The 21,941-nt window shown below is 39.9% G+C and overlaps 1 protein-coding gene across 2 annotated transcripts in view; it reads right to left on the bottom strand.

Moving 5' to 3' along the window:
• Window positions 1–17,820, bottom strand: part of ZRANB1 (zinc finger RANBP2-type containing 1) — a 93,272-nt gene extending 75,452 nt beyond the window's left edge. For both annotated transcript variants that reach the window (XM_054983758.1, XM_054983759.1), the window contains exon 1: window positions 17,490–17,820. The gene's annotated coding sequence lies outside the window, so the exon portion shown is untranslated. The remainder of the gene's footprint in view (window positions 1–17,489) is intronic.
• Between the last annotated feature and the right edge of the window lie 4,121 nt (window positions 17,821–21,941).

Genomic DNA, 21,941 nt, shown 5'->3' with positions numbered 1-21,941 from the left:
TGAGAATGTGCAAGACTGGTCCCAATGGAATATATTTTCCTCCTATAGACAGGAAGTCTGTTACCTTATCTGATCAGGTAAAGATTTGAGGTGTTCTGGAGACCAGCCTTTTTATTTTTTAAAGAAACAGATTGCAGATTGTCTTTTGCCATTACATTAGTCCATATTACTTCCAGGCTTGATTAATAAAATATGGTTTATGTTGAGCTTCCTCGGAGATAATTCAGAAGCTATAACCTGTACAGAATTCAGCTGTGCACCTCCTGTCATGAGAGGGAGACTGGTTACCAATCTGCTTCCAGGTTAAATTCATGGTGGTGTTTCTAACCTCCAAAGCTCTTCAAGTCCTAAAACCAACATGCCTATTCCTTTAGCCTCTCAACTATATTCTGGACATAACAACAATAAAGTGGTGGGAAGATCCCAGTAATCTTCCGCTTACAGGACAGAGGTAAAACTCATGTTTTGAGTGGATAGGAACAACTGTCCGAAGCATCTGTTAAACAGCAACCAACTATATAGTTGTTAAATAGGCCAAACTCAAGCCCAAGGTATCCAGCACAAGTTCCATTATGGAACAGGCAACAATACAAACTTACTCTTATTAAGATCCATTTTTTTCATCTTAGCACTTGTCTTCAGTGTGAATTACCTAGTGTATATAATATTATGCTTATGATGAAACACACACTCTTCCACACCATTTCCATATATCGGGAGTTTTAATTTACATACTTAGTGGTTCCAGTTTTTTTTCTCTCATTCACACACTCACTTCCAGGGCTTTTTTTTAAGCTGGAACGCGATGGAACAGAGTTCCAGCACCTCTTGAAAATGGTCACATGGCCGGTGGCCCAGCCCCCTGATCTCCAAACAGAGGGGAGTTTAGATTGCCCTCCGCGCCACGGCAGGGCCACCGGCCATGTGACCCTTTTAACCAAGGGTAATTTAAACTTTAAAAAACTCCCCCCTTGTTCCAGCTGACCCAAAGTGGCGTAATTGTGTGGTCCTGAGTTCCACCACCTCTTTTCCCAGAAAAAAAGCCCTGTTCACTTCTAATGCAGTGGGAAAGGGATATACTAAGCCCAGGTTTGTTAACACGTTTATAAATACCTAGTGAGTAGCAACTAGACTACAACTACTGTTAAAGACTGATGAAACTAAAGGAAATTCTGGAAGACACATAGCCAAACCAAAGAATTTAGTGCACACCTCCCCTTAACTGCAAGGAAACTGCTATTAAGAAAAGAACAGACCCCCTATCACTCACTGATAGTATGCTTCTATATCCCAGAAAGAACTCCCAAGCAAAATTATTCCATACCCTTTTCCCATCTTTCCTCATAGCTCAAGGTAGCTTTAACAATACTATTGCCATAAAGACAGTTAAGAAATGTTGACAAAACTGAACTTGTGTGTCGTGTTTCAACATGTTAAATGAAGAGTGAATTGGAAACCTAACAGAACAGCAGTTCATATGGAATAACTAATACCAACTGCAAGAGTTTAGCCTTGAACATAAAATTTTAGAAACAAAGGTGGAGAGGATAAAAGTGCAGTTTACAGTTACTGGTCGCAGTCCTTCCTCCACACTACTTGCTTCCATCTTCCTGCCTTAATGTATCTGTTCTCCCCCTTCTCCTCCAGTCACACACCACTGCTTAGTTTTACAATGAAGCACACAAGTAAGATTTAACCAAACTTCCCATGCTTCTATATGACAGCCAATTTAAATTGAAACATTTCCTCTGCCCCAACAGTGCAATCCTAAATATAGTGAATTGTGGTTTTTATGATTTTATGATGTTGTGACCTGCTCTGAGTCTAAGCCCGCTTGCGGGGAGGACAGGATATTAATCCAAATAAATAAATAAATGGCTTGAAAGGTGCATCTGCTTAGATTACACTGTAAATTTTACATTTTGTTTACAACATGTATGTAAGAGGCATGCCAGCAGCATGAACAGCCCTGACTAGCCTGATTTTGGAAAATAACCAGGGTTGGCCCTAGCTAATACTTGGATGGAGATCACCAAGGAAGACCATAGTTGTTATACAGAAAAAGGCAATGGCAAACCACCTCTTTCCTTGAAAAGCCCATTAGGAGTCGCCGTAAGTTAGATGTGACTTGATGACAAATAATTATTATTCCATGTTAACTTTAAAAGTTGTACAAATATTTACCAAATATACAGAGCCATTGAACTAAAATATTTGATTAGAAAAAAACAAGTCACTGAAGCATACTTAATGTGGTATAAATGTAATATCTGAATGTGTTCAAAAGGCAGGAAAGATCTTTCCATGCTTTATTTGACCCATTCAATTGTTAAAGCTAAGGTACTATTTAGGATTAAAGTTCTGTCTACTAATCTTTCTTAAAATCTAATTCTCAACTGCCCAATTTGACTGTTTTACCCACTCATAACAGAAAGTTATTATGCAGAAATTCATTTTAAATGAAAAAAAAATTCCACAGAAAAGAGTAGTAAAAAATTTCCAGAAAGTTTCCCACCTATCATTACAGAAAGAAGACGGCAACTGGAGTGAAATAAGTTAGTATCAAAATGAGAGACCATATTTAAAAGCTAAGAGCAGCTAACAAATTACAACAAGGGGAAACAATTTCAATCAGTCTAAATATATCAGTCTTGCTTCAATTCAGACCTATCATTAAAACTTTAAATCTCTGAAATTGCAGTGTACAAAATCTTTGCTTAGGCTGAACTAGGTCAATAGTTCTATACCTTATACAGTTCTGACCCCTTGTAATAGTCAGTTCCATACAGCCTTGTATAACTTCTTACAGAAACACAGATGTTTTTAAAAACATGTAATTCACTTCTAGATTCAGACAAGCATGATTTTACATTGAAAATAGTTTGAACACCTATAAAAGTTAATGCAAAGGTGACATCACCTCTGTGGTCTAGGAACAGCACCTGGTAACATTTTTGAAATAAATTTCCTCTATGCTGAAAGAATGTTAAGAATATATAAACTTGTACCCTCACAACAAGCTATTTACTTGAACAACAAGCTAATTACCTGAAATTATGCTTTAGTGTAAGTTTGCAGGCACTGGTTATGGAACCCCTGGTTAGTGTTAGCCATTTATGTTGATGCATACGTAACCATAAGTCACAGATAATATTTTAAACTAGTAACAACAGGCTCTAGAAAGGAGAGGGCAGGCAGGCGGGCATTGCTTCCTCCTCCATGACTGATCCTGGGCGGGTGAAGGCAGGGGCAGACACCGCCACCTGCTCCGCTCCTGATCCCAGCTGGGTGAAGGCGGGGGCAGGGATCACCATCTGCTCCGCGCCTGATCCCATCTCGGTGAAAGTGGTGGGCGGGCATTACCATTTGCTCTACTCCTGATCCCAGATGGGTGAAGGTGGGGGGGCCAGCATTGCCACCTGTTCCGCTCCTGATCCCAGCTGGGTGAAGGCAGGGAGCAGGCATTGCCTCCTGCTCTGTGCCTGGTCCCAGCCTGGGCTTCCCACCATGGCACGCTCTCGGAGGAACGGGCTGCCTCTGCTGGGCTTTCCTCCACAACAGTACCCTCTGGAGGCCCACCAGGGTAGGAAGTGAGTTGTCTGGAACACAGTTAGCCTTTTATATAGTAGGGTAAAAATAAACAATATGTTGAGTCACCATGGTTTATAGGGGGCTAGCATTATGTCATCATATAAATTATCTTGATAAAGCAAGATAGCAACAGTGAATATAATATATATTCATAATGCAACACTCAAATATATAATAGATACAAGACTTGCAGAGTCAAGAGTATAGAGTCCACTAGAATAACCCTGCACACAAATGCTATTAATTGTTAACAGAATTTGTTCAAGCGGTACTCTTGAATGGGGGGCATTTGGGATTTCAGGCAGCTTCTTGTCCCCATATGTAAAGGATCTGAAATAGCCAGGAGAGAAGAGTTCTACTATATTGCTCACTCCATCCTGAGGACAAAATCCCAGATTTGTCCCCCCAGATCGCCCCCAAGTATGTGGCACAAGGAAAACAGGAATCAAACCCAACATTAAGAGGGTGGTCAACAACAATCAGGCACATGTCGCTGAATGTATGTCTGAGATCTGTCTCTCATATGCAAGCATCACAAATGTAAAGTTACTCTGTTTGGAGTCCTGCTTTTAGGTCCTTTTTTTTTTTTACTTGTTATGACCCTATTCGCTGCCTCAGGTTCTCCCAGGGCCTCCCCTTGGTTAATTCTTCCTCTCAAGCTGTCCATTCAGCTCCATCAGAAGCACACTCTTGTTTGGTTGCACTTAAGAAGTACAGAGGGCCCCTAAACTGTTCACCTTTCATAAGAAATTTTAGGGGGCATTTTGAAGTCATAAGGAGGGTACTAGTTTTAGGGAAAGTGATACAGCTGTGTTTTTCTTCAGGGTGAAGCAGACACTATGTGAATGTTATAAGTTAAACTCTTCTTGCGCTACAATCAACAATCAGGTAAAGTCCTTCAGAAATATCTCTTCGGCTGGTAAACAAATCAGTACAAACAGTCACTTGCAGCAAGGAGTTTTGAGTTTTGCCTTCACGTTCTACCAGCCCCAATATCTCCATAGGAAAATAATTGTATGCAACAAAACTTCTGGGTGTGTGTGGAGGCTTTTTCCATATGGATCTAAGAATTCAATCATTTCATTAACATCTATTTTAACCTGATGTATACAAAAACTAGTCCCTGGAGATAAATTTGAGCGAAGAGCATCTGGAATTCCTGACTTAAGTAACAAGCTATATACGTATTAATCTTTACAAAAAACCTAGTGGCAATATTTGGATTTTTAAGTTATTTAGAGAAAGAGCACCGTAAGAGGTTAAGGGACATTTTACATTTTATTTTGAATTCACCACCCAAGTACAAAAATGTATGCCTTTGGTCAGCTGAAAATACCACACATGTTTTCCATAAAAGTGCAGATAAGAAAAGGATCATGCCACCACTACTTCAACATATTTCATCGAAAACTGATGAATATAAATGTGCATGCATGCCATTCTCAATGGAGTACAGCATATGAATTGGTTCTCACTATGACCCTATCTTTACTCTCAACTTTTCCAGATGTGAAACTGCAGGAATCTCAAGCTACTTAAACAAGCTATATTAATAGTACAGAATTCTAGTGCTGTATGTACATGAAAGATTATATTTAAAAATTACAAGACTGAACTAGATTAGAACGTTTAGAATGCCTACCTAATGTTAAGGATCTATCTGAGCAATTATTAAATCTACAGGGCATAAGCAGCTCTCTGCTGATGAAAGTAATGCTAGCCTAGACTCCAATCACAGCAAACTGTTTGTTTGATATGTATACAGTATTCCTAAGGAAGATGCAAGCTTTTAGACAAAAAAGCATGACGCGCTCAAAAATACTTCACAATAGCCACTACATAAATGTCTCATAGTCACAGGAGTTTACTATGAAGTTAGGTCAGACAAGGGCAGAGGCCTAAGAGGAAGATGAATCACTGATATATTAAAAGTTATCTGAAGATATGACAGGAGTCTATGTTATAAAACAAAGCTATTAAGAGTCACCTTTTGAGAAGCTTAAGCTACAGAGATGAAGACAGGAAAAAACTGAAGGCGATACGGTTTTTACCCCCATCCCCCCCAGAATTCTCAATTTTTCTAATGTAATAACTGAAAATTTGTGAGAGCACTGGAAACACTATGAAGGACTACTTTTGAAAGCAGTGTCATGTGAAGTTTTACTCAGAATGTGTAGTATGAACAGCAGTCTTCAGCATTACATAATAAGCTTTTCCATGTAGCTTCAACCTTTCTGGAAATTCTAATTAAAACTGTGATTTCTTCATTAATATCAATATTAGAATTGAGCACATCAACAAAACTTTGACAGTCCCCAAACTACTATCATTTTCACAGGATGCGTACAACTGAACTGTTTAGAAAGACATTTTTATACAGAATCATTTTAAAGTATTTATACTTTTTAAAAGTTTTAATGTCTGTGGAAAATTTCTAGGTGTTTTGTTGTATTTCTGGTTTTTACTCTCTTCCAGTCTGCCTTGAATCTCTGGTAAGAAAAGAGGACTGTAAGTAAATGAAGATAGTTTCAGGTGTGTAAAGTGCTCAGGTTATACCTAAAACACTACAAAACATTTAGGGAATAAACTGGTCCCATGAAACTTAGGTAATATGTAGAGGGCACGTCACTGAGCACTGGAGGTGTACACACAAACAGAAGAAATCTGTTAAAATAAAAAAACATGTGTTAGTCACTAACAGGTAAAAAATAAAAAACCTTCAATCATTTCATTGCACCGTAGCCCTCCTCTGCAGTCAAATATGTTAGTAATGCCTCACATATTTCAAAGTAGTGATCTTTTTACTTAGAAAAAAAAACTAAACTGATGTTAATTAGTTTGAACAACGTATTTATTTGGGGGAAATCAAACACTGAGCTAGGCAAAACATGTATATAAAAAGTTCTTATCTTTGGTTAAGCTATGCCCTAACTACATGGTTAATTTCTTTCTTACACACACACACCAATCTCTTATTATCTCTAAAGTGATCTTGCATTTAATATACAACCTAATTCTTTGTATTTTAATAGTGCATCAATACACTCTGTATTGCAGTTTTGGAAAATGGGGTCATTCTAGCCCCCCTGCAGTCTTGGGCATATCTGAGGCATCCTCACATTTTCCAGACTTGAAGGAGCCATTCAGTCTAGAACTTTAGATAACCCATGGCCATCTGTCCACTGAGCTTATTGTTTCCCTTTTGTTATTCAGGAAGAGGTCTTAATTGTAAGACTCCAACAGGTGCAGCCTGAGGACCAGTTACAAGAAAGCCAGCAGAAAGAATGCAGATATTTTTTCTTCTTTTTGTTAACCCTTTAACTGTCAGGAATGGAATGCCCCTTTCCATTGCAAGGGTCTATTATGTGCCTATTTTCTCCCTTGTCCTCAAGAATAACTTTCTTCAGAAATGCAGGACAAAGAAGAGTAAAATTTGGAATCAGGGTCAAAAATACCTCACATTAAAAAACATCACATTCTCACAAAAATGTAAAATTGACCCCACCACTTTTAAAGCACAAAACCGTTTTTTTAAGCAATCATTTTTAACTGTTATATAATACTGAAACTGCCACTATGTGTGACTTGCCTGCCACTGCCACAACAGTGTGCAAGTCACACATGAAAGCAGTCACCAAGCAGAGGGTGACTCACACATGGTGGCAGTTACAGTATTATAACAGCTAAAATTATTCCCTTCTTTAAAATAAATTGTGTCCTGTGCTTTAAAAGTGGTGTGTCGGGGGTCAATTTTTCCCCATTTACATTTCTGTGAGGATCTGATGCTTTCAATGAGAGGTATTTTGGACCCCAATTGCAAGTTTTACTCTTCTTCGTCCTGCATTGCTGAAGAAAGTTATTCTTGAGGCCTGATTTTTTTCTTAGTAGCTAATACCATGATTGAGAGAGCTATCAGGTTTCTATTCCTTTTTCTGGAATCTGGGGCCATTTTGACCCCCAACTGCACGTTAGTTTACGTTTTTTTCCCTTGGGGGGGTTAAAGACATATTTACTGCCAGAGTCTACAGTGAAATCATTTATGAAAAATTGTTTGCTGTTCAAATCTTCCATCAACCATGACTTAATATGTTAGTCTAATGTTCCAACAGACCAAAACTGTTACCCCCTACAACCATAAGTACTCCAAATCTCATTGCTAATGAAGTGTTTTGTGGACAGCTTCTTCTCCATCCTTCTGACATTTATCATCAAGTTATTTTCTACACATACTTATACCAAGAAATATAAGGTGCCAAGCAGTTTTTAGTGCCATTCAAGGCATTCCAGCTAAGTGGGATTAAACATTTCAAAGAAGCTGTATGTTCTGCATCTATTACTTTAGGTAAAGAACAGAATGAGTAATGGAGGGCACTTAAAAATTTCTTTCAAATGCCCTGATTGGTTTATTATAAGGTGTCTTGCTGATTGGTTGCTTTCCTCTCAAAGAGGACTGCAGTGAGAAATTCATGTTAAAATAAACCATTTTCCAATAATGTCTAAACTGTTCGTACTAAACAAAGCATTTCATGTAGTTTCAGATTTTTAAGTACATTATCTTCAAGCAAGGAGAATACTTGGATTTATAGTAATGCAATCCCGTTATTCCTAACAAGTTTAACTCCCTTATGGACTGACTAGCTTGCTTTTAAAATTTAAAGAGGAAAGGGGAGAATTCATTCTGTAACTAAACTTCAGGAGGTCAGGGGTTTGCTCCTAGGTTTACTACAAGGCATAACATGACTGCCAACCAAAACACTGTGTATATTACTGAAGAATTAATCTTGCCATCATAGTGAGAATTGATGTGAAAGATTTACAAAAGGGAAAGCCATTAAGTACTATTAACAAGTAACTTATGGTAGCTACAAATACAACTTTTCATTCAACAACTTTACATCTTAGTTGTCAATATGGAGGATAAAACATTTAAGGCCTTTTAAAATGGGAATTCAAACATTTTCTTTCCATTGCTAGCTGAAGAACTTTATACTTCTGTGCTGAAGAGCTTTACAGAACGTTATTGGTCAAAAATAATCTTTGATCCAACCATTAAATTTATTCAGATAAATCTGTTCAACCACAGAAACACTCCTGCAAAACAGCACCTCCCAGGCTCAGCCTCTTATTTCCAATATGTAGATAATATGGAACTAAATAACAGGGCTGTCATGGGATTATTAACATAATGCATACAAAGCATTTTAAGTGGCACTATGTTTAATGGTACTCCTATTACAAAATCAAAAAGAGTCCAGTAGCATCTTTAAGACTAACCAATTTTATTGTAGCATAAGCTTTCGAGAATCAAGTTCTCTTCGTCAGATCAGGCATCTGACGAAGAGAACTTGATTCTCGAAAGCTTATGCTACAATAAAATTGGTTAGTCTTAAAGGTGCTACTGGACTCTTTTTGATTTTGCTACCACAGACTAACACGGCTAACTCCTCTGCACCTATTACAAAAGTAATTCTAGAATTAAATCATCTTTCCAACACTTGTGTTCATCAATAAACTCAAAGCAATTAACATTTTTCATTATTAGGCAGAGAACTTTTTTAATAATGTTGCGAATTTTTGCAAAAATTTATTCTAATTTTTCTAGAAGATGTGAGCTTTACTGAAATGTTTCCTAACTAATTTGCTTAGGCAAATTCTCCACAAAACTCATGTATGAAAAATTTCCAGAAAATATTCAGGAAACCTTTACAAAGGGAAAACATCAGGATTTGAGTCCAGTGGTACTTTAGAGACCAACAAGATTTTCAGCAGGTAAGCTTTTCAGAGCCTGAGCTCCCTTCTTCAGACACAAGAAGGAATGGAGATCCCTGAGCTTTTATTTATTTTATTTTATTTATTTTATTTCTTTCACATTTGTGTTCTGCCCTCCCCACAAGCGGGCTCAGGGCAGATACCAACATATTAAAAATACAATTAAAATACAATAAAAAATTCATATTCATTAAAAACAACAATTTAAAACAAGATGGTGGACAGCCTTCACAGGGAGGGTTTTATACACCCCTTTTTTCCAGGCCAGCAGAGGCCCAGCCTCAGCCATATGCCTGGCGGAACAACTCTGTCTTGCAGGCCCGGCGAAAAGATAGTAAGTCCTGCCGGGCCCTGATTTCAGCAGACAGAGTATTCCACCAGGTGGGAGCCAGGACCGAAAAGGCCCTGGCTCTAGTTGAGGCTAGGCAGGCCTCCATAAGGCCAGGGACCACCAACAGCTGTTTGTCCCCTGATCGGAGTGTCCTCTGGGGAATATATGGGGAGAGACGGTCCCGTAGATACGCTGGTCCCAGTCTGCACAGTGCCTTCAATGTCATCAATAGTGATAACAGCCAAAGATCTATCAATGGGTTTGATCAGGATGGGGAGGGTAGCACCCCTGTTTTAAAATAACACTTATATCATATTCACCAATTTTGAGTTGGGGAGTTGATACTTAAAAAAGAACTAACCTAACAGGGAGGGAAGAGAAAAGGCGTACAATTCCACACATTTTCTAGAACCAATGAGAAATGGAAAACATACAACAGCTAGACTTCATTTATTTCTAACACTTTTTAAAAAGAAGAACTGAAACTAGGAGCATTTTAATAATATTTTATTGCAGGACCTGCTTTCATAAGCAAGGCCCTACTTCATCCTATGCATACAATGACAATTTCAATCTTTGAAAATGTCAAGTAAGTTCATGCAAGTTTCAAGTCATCTGACATCATTTAATGATAATCATGTGCTATTATAAGAATTGTACCATCCTATTATTTTAGAACCAATACATCTGGACTAGATCAACTAAATGCTTAACAGAGGCATAATGATCAGGGGCTACTTTTTAAAATAAGAAAAATGTTATCCAGTAGTTTTTCTTCAAGTTAACAGATGTCTGATTATTACTATCTCCTAGCAACTGAGCTTTGGCTATTCATACATCTACAACACTTGTATATAGGTTATAGCTTAAACACATATAGCAACACTGTCACTAGAATTGGTGAAACACAGAACTGAACGATTTGGCAGAATCAGCAGTAGTACTATATATTTCTATTCTCATGCTATCAATGGATGATAATGATGCAGCATAACTAAAATGACTTGGCAGTCAGCTACAGGCATTTGGCTAGTATTGAAAATAAGCCAAATAGAAATCTATCCCATCTGTTCTACACAAACAGTCCACAAAATAAAGAAGGGGATTAAATATGGGGGAAAGATGATTTTAGTTAAATGATAACTATGGCTAAAATCATAATGACTGCAAGTGAAGAATTCAGAATACACAATGTTTGACAGTAATTCTTGCCTTATTTATATCCAGAATGATATGCTCTAACATACTCTACAGGATCTGCCTTTTGAAAGCATGCAGAAGCAGTGACAACAAGCAGCACAGATTGTAAATGGGAGCCAGACAGAAGTATCATATGCCAATTCTACAACATCTATTTCTGAATCCAATTTTTTAAAAAATTTCATTTGCAGTCCATCTTCACTATCAAGACTCAAGGTGGATAACGATTAAAAAGAACAAAGCACTGGAAGATAACTTCAGCAAATACTCTAGAAAACTGTATAATAATACACATAATAAAGAAGAATTACAAAATTGGGGAACAATGCAACAAAACAGTGTAATATGTACAACACACACTACAATGAAGACTGCCTAGAATTTACCTGGAAACCCTTTACAGACTTTTTGCAAAAACCAGAGAGAAATGAATTGATGGTTTGTGTCTTTGAAGATTAGGAGGTAGAACAGAAAATGTTTAGAGGGAAAATAGAAGTACAGAATTTAGAGGTAGGGTATGATATATAATACTTAGATATTTTTTCCAGAGAGAAAATTGGTACTTATTCCCAATTTCTGTTGTTCTTTTTTTTCTTTTTAGCTATGTATTTTTTCTTTATTCTCTTGTTATAAATTGTTCCTTAAAAATTTAATGAGATAATTTTTTTTAAAAGACTGCCTAAAATTTTACAAAGAGTTGGATCTGGACTAATTAAAAAATTTCCTTTACCCACCATAGACTCACTTTATGTCATTTCCCATGGACCCCTATCCATCAATTGCAGCATTTCAGGAAGGTGAGTACATTACATTGGAAAAGGTTCCAATATACTGGTAGAAAATTTAGTTTGCATCCAAACCCAACAACTATAACCCAGTTCACTTTATAAAAGTGCCCTCCTGAACAATTCCATTTACAAATTCTGCAGAACGACACAAGCATAGGTGCCTTCCTGAGTTCATCAAGGAGCCTGTTCCATGAGCAGCGGCCACCATAAAGAACGCACAGGTAACTGTCAATCTTACCTACTTGCAGGGTGGCAGCTTCAGATAAGCAAAGCTGTTACAACAATGTATATGACAAGAAGCAATCTATAGATATGCTGGTCATGAATGAAGGAAGGAAGCCCTCAGTGGTTCAGAAATAGGAGACATACCCATATATAAACCCATACAGGATATATGCCCATACATTATAACTTTTTCAAATGTTCTTCATGGACCTCTCTAATAAGCACAGCAACAGTCTCTCTCTCTGATTAGTGATAAGAAAAAACTTCCTCCTGAGCAAGTTTCTCCTTGCTCCTCTCTACTGCCATTCTGGCACCAAATTCAGAAAGGCCTTGGATGACTAAATGCATGTTGTTTTATGTTAATTTTGTTTAATTGCTGGCTTATATTCCTTCCTGTGGCTGATGGAAGATTTTAAACATCAACTGCTTGTTTTTGTTTGGATTTGGGCATTATTTTAATTTATTGGCTTTGTCTGCCTTGGGGATTTTATAAAATGAAAAAGCCGAGTATTTTAATAAGTTTAACACCTATGTTTGTTATCAAAAGGACCAAAACATCCAGTTTTTCCACACATATCTGTCATGTTTTCACTCCAGCTATCATACAGAATAATGCTGACTCAGGAAAGCCAATATAAGACGTTTTATATAAGCTAAATAATAAAGGACAACACATAGTGAGATTTGGGAGCTACTCTCCTAATTATTATAATACACTATTAAATTTTGGGCTTATACTCCATTGTTGAGTAAGAAATTGCAACTTTTAAAAGTCACTATAGTGCCAGTGTTGCATGTATGAAGGCCAAGTGGACAGGATTTTTCCTCCCCACCCATAGACCTTCACAGCAAGAGCACTTAGAGATGTATTTCCACATTCATGAGAAATTATTTCTTGCTCGTCACCAACCACAATAAGATTGAGTAAAGCCATGTGAGTTCTATCAAGAAACTTCAATACCACAGAATTTTACCAATTAGATTCCAATTAGCTGCCCTGAGCATTCATAGGGAGGGTGGGGTATAAAGCAAATAAAATAAAAAAATAATAAATATAACATTGCTGGTCCTGATAAACTCCATTATTTCAGCAACTAATTTTTGTTATGCTTAAGTGAAAACAAACTTGGTTTTTATCCATTTTAGAAATATCGCTGATATTTACTCAGTGCCTCATGCCAGATCAAAATTTTATATATTTGGAGAGTACAGATTAACATCTGCTCTAGTAGTTTCCTTAAAACTCTCACCCTACAATGTACAAGTTTTTCACCTATGGTTTTAGTAACTAGAACATACCTGTATGCTTTGCCCTAGCTTTTCATGCTGCATGTTCAAAAGCTCTATTACATCATTTAAAAAATGTAATACACCTCAGCATTCAAAAGACCCTCACAGTACAATATAACATGTTAATACTAAACAAAAAAAGTCAAAGAGCCGCAGAGCCAATGTTAATGGTTTAGGTGATGGAAAATCCTTAAGTGGTTAAGCCAAGCTAGCTCAGGACAAGTCTGACACTGCTATTTCCTTCTACCTTGAAAGGTAAGCTAGAGGGACTTCTTACCTCTTCTTGCCCCACAGAAAAGGCACTCACAAAGAATAAAGTCTGCACTTTATAGAACAAATCTGAACACAACACTACTACTACTCTAAAGGTATATTTTAAAATATAACCAGTAATAAAAGTAGAGATTTCTATGTGAAGTAAACTACCTTGATCATCTGTGCCAAGAGATGGAAGGGGAAGTGCAACAACCCCGTTAATTCTCTTGAATTTGATTCTATTCATCATGGATCCTTCTGGACTGCTTTTCAGGCTTGCGACTAGGAAACACAGTTTTGTGATGGTTTTGGTCCTTCAAAAGTAGGTTTCAGAGGGTGCTGCTGGGGGACTGCTGCTTGGCTTCTTAACTACAGGATTCTACAAGGTTCTAACTTGTCCTCCATTCTATTCAACACCTACGTAACACCACTAGGAGAGGTCATCCAGACATTTGGGCTGAGTTGTCACCAATATACAGATGACACTCAGCTCTCTCTCTCACTTCCAGCAGATCTCAGGGAGGCCGTGAAAACTGTGTACAGGTGTATGGAGGCAGTTTTGGGATGGATGAGGGCTAAAAAGAAGAAACTTAATCCAGATAAAACTGAAGTGATACTGGTGATATCTGGCACCTAGTAAACGCCCTGGCTAAACAGCACAGGCAGCAACTAAAGTGAAGCCAGTAAGAACCTTCCGGCACATGCATATTTCCAAGCAAAACATTATCAAAAAAACAGAGGACATAAGCAATTTTAGACAAAGACATCTACAACTAAGAGAAAAAAATTGAGATGGGTACTATCAGTATTTCCTTACCTAACTTATTTGAGTCCCTATTTCCTCGGGATTTTATTAATTCTTTCATCTACACAATAATAGTTACTAGCCTTACCTTATCAAAGCTGCTAACTGAACAATAATTTTAACAGTGAGTTGAAAGCCAAAGTATAAACTAAGGCTACCCAAGAGAGAGACTGCAATGTCAATGAAGACCTTGCTACTAGACCCCTTCACCAAGGCTTACTTATTCATGATTGGGTATCACAGACTCTTGTACTACCTACACCAAAGCAGCAGAGTTCACATCAATTATTCACACAGTGGTTCAGAAATTGGAATTTCTCTGCCATAGTACTTATCCTTTGGAATTTTCAACATAAAAAGATCTGCCAAGCTGTCTATTTGTTTACAAACAGGCAAAGATGGTCTGGATTTTTCTGACTGTTACTTCTGCTAATAACTTGCAATTTTTACTGGATTTTTATAATTTTTAAGTATTTTGCTTTGCTAGTTTTTACCAGTTTTAAACATGCATAAAATGCTTTGTAGGTTTTTCCTAAAAAAGAAAAGCCACTCACATTTATAAAGTAAAATAAACTTTAATTTGTTTTACAGGATACACCCAAAGCTACACAGTTTTAAATGTCACAGTCATGTCTAAATTCATCAAATATGAATTTACATGCAGAAACAACAGAAGTCAATAAATGCAAATTACTTTGAGCCTGATACACATAAACTGACAGTGGCTTCCATTAACACACAACTAGTAATTCCCTGGGTTCCTCCCAAGCAGCTCCCAAGGGCCTTCAGAACCACCTCTGAGAAGTTCACAAATAGACTCATCTTAAAAATAAAACAAAAAATGAGGACATTCTTGAAATAGTAGTTTACATGGGCAAAAGCTGAATGACTACCTACACTACACTCAATAATTCACATGATTTTCATCACAACAAAGCTGAAATGGAAGTTAAAACATCCTGTCACACAATAGGATGTAATTTGTTTTCAACTGTGCCCTTGTATGATTGCTAGATGAATGCAAGACTGCTGGATAAGCATATGCTCATGAAAACATAGGCTGCATGTATGTAACTAGGAACCCCTTGGTGCAGAGTGGTACGCTGCAGTACTGCAGCCCAAGCTCTGCTCACAACCTGAGTTCGATCCTGGTGGAAGTCGGGTTCAGGTAGCTGGCTCAAGGTTGACTCAGCCTTCCATCCTTCCAAGGTCAGTAAAATAAGTACCCAGTTTCCCGAGGGTAAAGTGTAAATGACTGGGGAAGGTAATGGCAAACCACCCCATAACAAAAAGTCTGCCAAGAAAACATCATGATGGGTTCCCCCATGGGTCAGTAATGACTCGGTGCTTGCACAGGGGTGCAAGCCTTTACCTTTACCTTTATGTATGTAACTAGAAACATTATCAATTACAGTGCCACCTCTCAAATTCTTGGAAGGATTCTGTTGGTTAATTGTCATATTAAAAAATCTATACAATCACAGAAAGCCTGCATAGTACTTACCAAAGTCGATACCCTGAGTGTTTCTTGCATTTTGCTATTCACACCCTCCCTCATGTATATTACACTATTATAAGAGGCTGTCCTATATAATGAAACAGATGAAGATGGTATGTACAGAATCTGACTAGAAGAACAGAAATAGTCACTCAAATGGAGTAGCAAAACAGAAAGAACAATAACCTGTACAGTCTTAAAGAGATGGAGGGGAGACAGAACTGAAGAAAATGCAGGGGGGGTTAACTACAATAGTCCAGGTGTTAAAGAATCTTGAATGTCCTCTAAAATATCTTGTTCTTAGGGAAAAGTGTTCTAAATTAGTTTACATGTTGCCTGATTCAAGTCCCTATACAGAGACAGGCCTGATGCAGTTCACAAAGTGTGAGTGAGCCAAATATGCAGTCTCCTAGTGATGATTTTTCTAAAAATCTGCTCAGCTAGTCTTCAACAGCATAAAATCACACGAATTCCACTTTAGATGGCAGGAATGGGTAAGGGACAAGAATTTAGCACCTGTACCATAAAAGTCAAATATTTACAAGCTGTTTCTAAGAGCAGCCAGATACATGTTATATTCTCTGAATAGTGAGTAAGAAGAGGAGGGGTAGAAAAAAAGAGAGGTATGACCTCACTATAGTAAGATGTAGGTACTGCAGCGCTAGATGTGGATCACCAAGCATAGAGAGGCATCTTCCTATTGCACATACCAAGTTGTATTTTTAAAAGGTTCAACATAATAATGTGGATGTGTCATGCATACAAGACATACTGTAAACACTTCTGCTAAAATTTACAACATCAAATTCCCCTTTTGGAATGCAGAAGCAATGTTACCAATTGAGTGCACATCAGAAACCTCAGACATATTAAGCCAATCAAGACAAGATATTGCAAAATTTAGTAGTTTCCCAAAGGCCGAAGGCAGCAATCCAACACAAATTCCATATATTAAAACTCCGAGAACAGAAGCCCAACTACCTAACAAGCATCAACTGCCCAGTAAACATGCCAGTTACAACTGCAGAGTCCCTGCCAGGCAAATGCCTAGATGCCCCAAACCGGGTGGATGGGGGGGGGGTCATTACTCATAACAGAGAAGCAATCACAAACCTCTCTAATAAGAAGAGCCTCATATCTCTTGTTCAAATACAGAAGGAAGTTTTAGAACCCCTCTCCAACTCAATTCCTTCCAACCAAATTATCAGGAATAAAAACACAAGCCAAGACTAGAATAAAAAGCGCTCAACAGAACGAACGAGCCTTCCCAAACCTTGATGGGTTCCCCCCCTCCCCCGCAACTCCTCTTTTATACTTCGGCACCCTTGAGAGGGCTGCCAACAAAATAATATTAACAGGCCAGGCGGGACAGAACACCGAGTCATAAGGTTCGACCACCAAAGAAGGGGGGGGGGCAGGAGTAGAGAGAAAAAAAGAGAGAGGGGAAAGAGAGGGGAGGGGAGGCGGAGCAGAACGACACCCCCCCCCTCTCAGAAGTACAACTGAACACCTCCTCTTCCTCCTTCCTCCCGGAAAAAGAGAAATAATCTATGCCTCTTGGGTGAGGACTTACCTCAAGTTAAGACACCGGAACAGGGGAGGGGGGAGTCATAACGTGAGGTAACTTCTCCCTTAAATACCAAAGTCCAAAGGTCGCAGAGCTTTATAACAATCCCCCTCCCCCCCCCCGGTGTTCTCCAGGCCTGCAAGCGGGGTGGGGGTGGGGGTCTGCCATACCTTGTAGAGCCGCCTCCTGATCTCGCGACTGTCCCCTCACCGGCGGCCGTCCATTCCCCTCACCCGCATCCCACCCACCCTTACACCGCTCCGCTGGCTGCGGCCTCCTGCGTCTCCCCCCTCCTTGAGCTCAGGACATGGTTTCTTCCTGGTCTGTGCGGATGAAGGGAGAAAAAAAATCTAGTTAGTTGAGAGAGCGCTACCACTTCGGCAGGAGTAGAGGGGGGACAAGCAAAAGACCACGAGCCCGCCACCCTAGGATGTGATCGAGCTCGTCTAATGGCGGCGGCAGCGGCGGCTCAAGTGGCCCAAAGCAAAATAAACCCCCATACAGCTAAGTGGCTGGAGCTCGCACGTCAGCCCGCCCGGCCTGGGCCCCTGCCGCTTGCTCATTGGCCAAGAGAGCGCGGCCAGGCAGCCAATCGGACGGCTGCTCTTTGGAGACGGAAAGATGATGTCATTCCAGTCCTTGGGGCTCCGGATTGTGAGGATGTTGAGGGGAAGATTCTCCTTTCCTTATCTGCGAACAGGAGAACGGGGGAGACCCCCCAACACTGTTCTCTCACGAGGAGGACCCTCGCGCCCTCCTCCACCCTCCTCCGCAAGTGAGAAGAAGCGGGCGTCTCATTCTCCTTTCTCCCTCGCCGCCGGCACATCTCTGCATCTTCTTTCACTGTCTAAGCTTCCAGCAGTCCTGCCCCTTCAGCCGCGGTTCTTGCTCAGCTCTCTCAGCGTGATGCCCTCCTTCTCTTCAAACTGTTCTGTTGAAATGCAGGCAGGTGCTCCTCTTTTTCGGCCCACGAGTCACCTCAGAAAGTTCCCCCCTAAACCAAGTGGTGAAAAAGTTTTTACCGAGTAATTACTCTAATGAGACCCCGTGTGGTGTAGTGGTTAGCGTGTCGGACGAAGATCTGGGAGAACGACCCTCGAATCCCGGCTCTGCCATGGAAGCTCACTCAGTGACGGTGAGCCAGACCCACCATCTCGCCCTAACCTATCTCACAAGGATGTTGTAAAAATAAAGAGAAGGATGATATAAGCCGCTTTAGGTCTCCATTGGAGAGGAAGGTGGAGTATAAATAATGGCCCATGAAGACTAGGGATGAAATCCCACCCCCAAGCCAGTCACCCGCTTATTTTAACTTAGTTTGCCTGTCATGGCTGTTGTGATGATAAAATGGAACAAACATCCATTTACACCACTTTGTACTTCTCAGAGGAAGCGCAGGAAATTAATGCCATTAGTAGCAGCCATCCCTTTTTGTAAATGTTTCTCAAGGCAAGAATAAAGTATTTGACAGGATCACCATCAATATTACAATACATGCTGCAGTACAAAGCTAAACTCATGCTATGGTGCAATATAGAGTCAGCCCATTGTTATGGGTAGTTTCCCTTCCCTGAGCAATAGAGGCAGGTAAGATAGCAATGCAGCGTCAGGGAAGAACCTGATTGCATGCTATAAATTAAGCTTATGAGCCCTGATATTCCTCTCTATGATACCATGAACCTTTCTTGCCATTGTTACTTGCAGTATTCATGCCATGCATATGCTACCGATGGTCTATCTCCATAAAAAAGTAATTCATGCTTAACAAAACCTTAATGCACCATCATTTCAAATTTCCTCAGAATTTAGTCTCATTTACTGTAATTGAGCTTATGTCCAGGGTTCCTTCTACATGGAGTTGTTGCAATAAATCCCCCACCACAGCAGATTTAATTTTGGCTTCTGCAAAACATCATCATGCTTCCGCTAACCTTCCATCTTTTTTCACTATGATCTTTCCTAAATCATATCAAAATTAGGTTTGGAAAAATGTGGAAGGGAAGGCTCAGATTTCTGTACCTCCCCACACATTTCCCACCACCATCACTTGTGGATTTTTTCCTTTTAAAAATTGTCATAGCAGCATTAAAGTATCATATAGTGTTAAAATTATCATACAGTGATACACTGACTACCACTGACAAAAAGCCTGTGAGGGGGATGATGACATGTGGAAGGGCAGAGCACAGAGTATGTCTCCATGTGGAAGCACCGTTGCCATTGCAAACAGAGTACCTTTGCATTCACAGCTGCAGTCAGCAGGACAAGGAATTATCGGTTTGCAGAAACAACCCAAGTTGGGCTGCAATTAAGTTAAAATATTTAAAATTATTGAAAACAGCAACATAGAACTCTGTGAGACTTATTTCTGAAGATCGGACTGTGAAAGTGCTTAGAACTACAGCCTTGAAGTTTGTCAAGCGAAGAGAGCAAAAAAAAATTCTTTTTAAAGGAGAGTATATGCTCTGAGTTAAAGGGATTTCAAACAGCATTAGGCAGGATCAACCCAGGCAAAATATAAGATCATGCATAAACAGCCATGTTCACACAAAACCATTATTCTTCATTCTTACTGAGAATGGCAGGCCGACTATAATACTTTCCTTAAAAACAGAGCAATGGAGATTTCTGGAAAATATTTTAATCTCTTTTTTCCTTAAAAAAAGGAGTGAGAACAGGTATCTCAATGTTTGGAACAGTAAGAGTAGGATATGTCAGACAGAAACAGGTTAGACAAGGAAGGGCTGTTCCCTTTTCTTCTGTTCCTTGTAGCCAATGGAACCTGAATTGCCATGTAAGTGTGCATGAACCTTTGAACTGTTGAATGCTAGATCATGTTGGTCCATGCAAAATAGCTTCCATCAGAATTTGATCCTAGATGAAGAGTCTAACCTGGTTTGCATTACCAACAGTTGACAATGTCTGAGCTTCTCACAGCAGCAACAGACTTGATCACTGGGAAGGAAGAGTGCCATTGGTTTCACAGTTCTCTGTCTTTTCAAAATGTCAAATATACTGGGGGTAAGCTGCATATTTCCAAATACCCTGTAAGCATCCTTGGGCTATGATAACTGAAAATGATTAAAGGAAAAGGGATAAGACACCACTAAAATATTTACAGAAAAAAACACAAACTCCAACTTGGACTCAACTGCAAACTGGATCTGGATGACAGACAATATTTGGCAGGTAGTCTGCTAGACCATTGAGATGATATTCAACTAACATTGGATTACATTGCATTTCTCTTTAAACAATAGATTAATAATTAAGGATGCCAACAGGGCTTTTTTTCTGGGAAAAGAGGTGGTGGAACTCACTGGTACCATATTCACGTATGCGCTCCCCAGACCACGCGATGGCATCACTTCCAGGAAGTGATGTCATCATGCAGGGCAGAGCCACCCCCCAGAGGATATAAAAACAAAAGATAAGAAGACCAGGCTTAGCTCTAAAGAATTAGAAGCAAGCTAGCTGGGTTTAAATGCCCCTTTCCATGCCACTGCACAGCAGCATGGAAAGAGGCATTTAAACCCTGGCTTCAGCTGCTTAGTGGGGACTTCCCCACCAGGCACATGAAGCTAACCGGTTGGGTTTAAATGGCAGCAGAGAGGGAGAAAGACTGAAGGGATGGAGGGAAGAGACAAGGGGAGGCGGGCATAATGAGGAAAAGAGACTGAATAGGCTAGGAGCAGGGAGGTAGAGAGATGAAGAATGGGTGTGGGGGTTAAGGAGGAAAAGTGAGAGGAGATGGTAGAGAAGGGGAAGGAGTGCAGGGGTGGAGAGAAGAGGGGAAGGGGACAAGGAAGGGTTAATGGGGAAAGGAGACAGAATGGAGAGGGAACAGGGAGGTAAAGAGATGAAGAATGGGGGGTTAAGAGGGAAAAAGTGAGAGGTGGTGGTGGAGGGGAGAAAGAGTGAAGGGTGGAAGGGAAGAGACAATAGGAGGGGGAATAATGGGGGAAAGACAAAATGGCCTGGGAATAGAGGTAAAAATATGGAGAATGGGTGTGTAAGTTAAGGTAAGAGTGACAGGAGGTGATGGACAGGGGAAGAGTAAATGAGTGAAGAGATAAAGGGGTTTAAAGGAATTGAGAGACAGAATGGGTTCAGAGCAGGGAGGTTCAGAGATGGAGAATGAGCGGGTGGGTTAAGACGGGAAGAGTGATAGAAAGTGAGGGGAGTGGAGGAAAGAGAGAAAGGATGTTAAAGGAGGAAAGAGAATGGGTTGGGAACTTCCCTCCTCTCAACCCTTTCTGTCTCTTCCCCTTAACACCCCTTCTCTCTCTCCTCCACCCTTCCACTCTTTCCCCCTCTCCTCCTGTCACTCTTTCCTTCTTGATCAATCCACCCACCATTTCTGATTCCTTAACCACTCTTTGCCTCCTTGCCCCAAATCCATTCTCTCTCTTTCCCCCATCACCCCCTTCACTCTTCCCCTCTTAACCCATTCTCCTTTTTACGTCCTTGTTCCCAGTCCATTCTCTCTCGTTCCCCCTTCAATCCCCCTTCACTCTTCCTTGCTCGACTTCACTCTTTCCCCTTGTCTTTTCTCCACACCTGCACTTTCCCCATCTCTGCCACCTCTTCTGTCACTCTTCCCTGCTTCACCCATCCACCCA

The sequence above is a fragment of the Eublepharis macularius genome, chromosome 6 (assembly GCF_028583425.1).
Source record: "Eublepharis macularius isolate TG4126 chromosome 6, MPM_Emac_v1.0, whole genome shotgun sequence".
Classification (NCBI taxonomy): domain Eukaryota; kingdom Metazoa; phylum Chordata; class Lepidosauria; order Squamata; family Eublepharidae; genus Eublepharis; species Eublepharis macularius.
The sequence above is the reverse complement of the archived record's forward strand: the minus strand, read 5'-3'. Positions and strand labels throughout refer to the sequence as shown.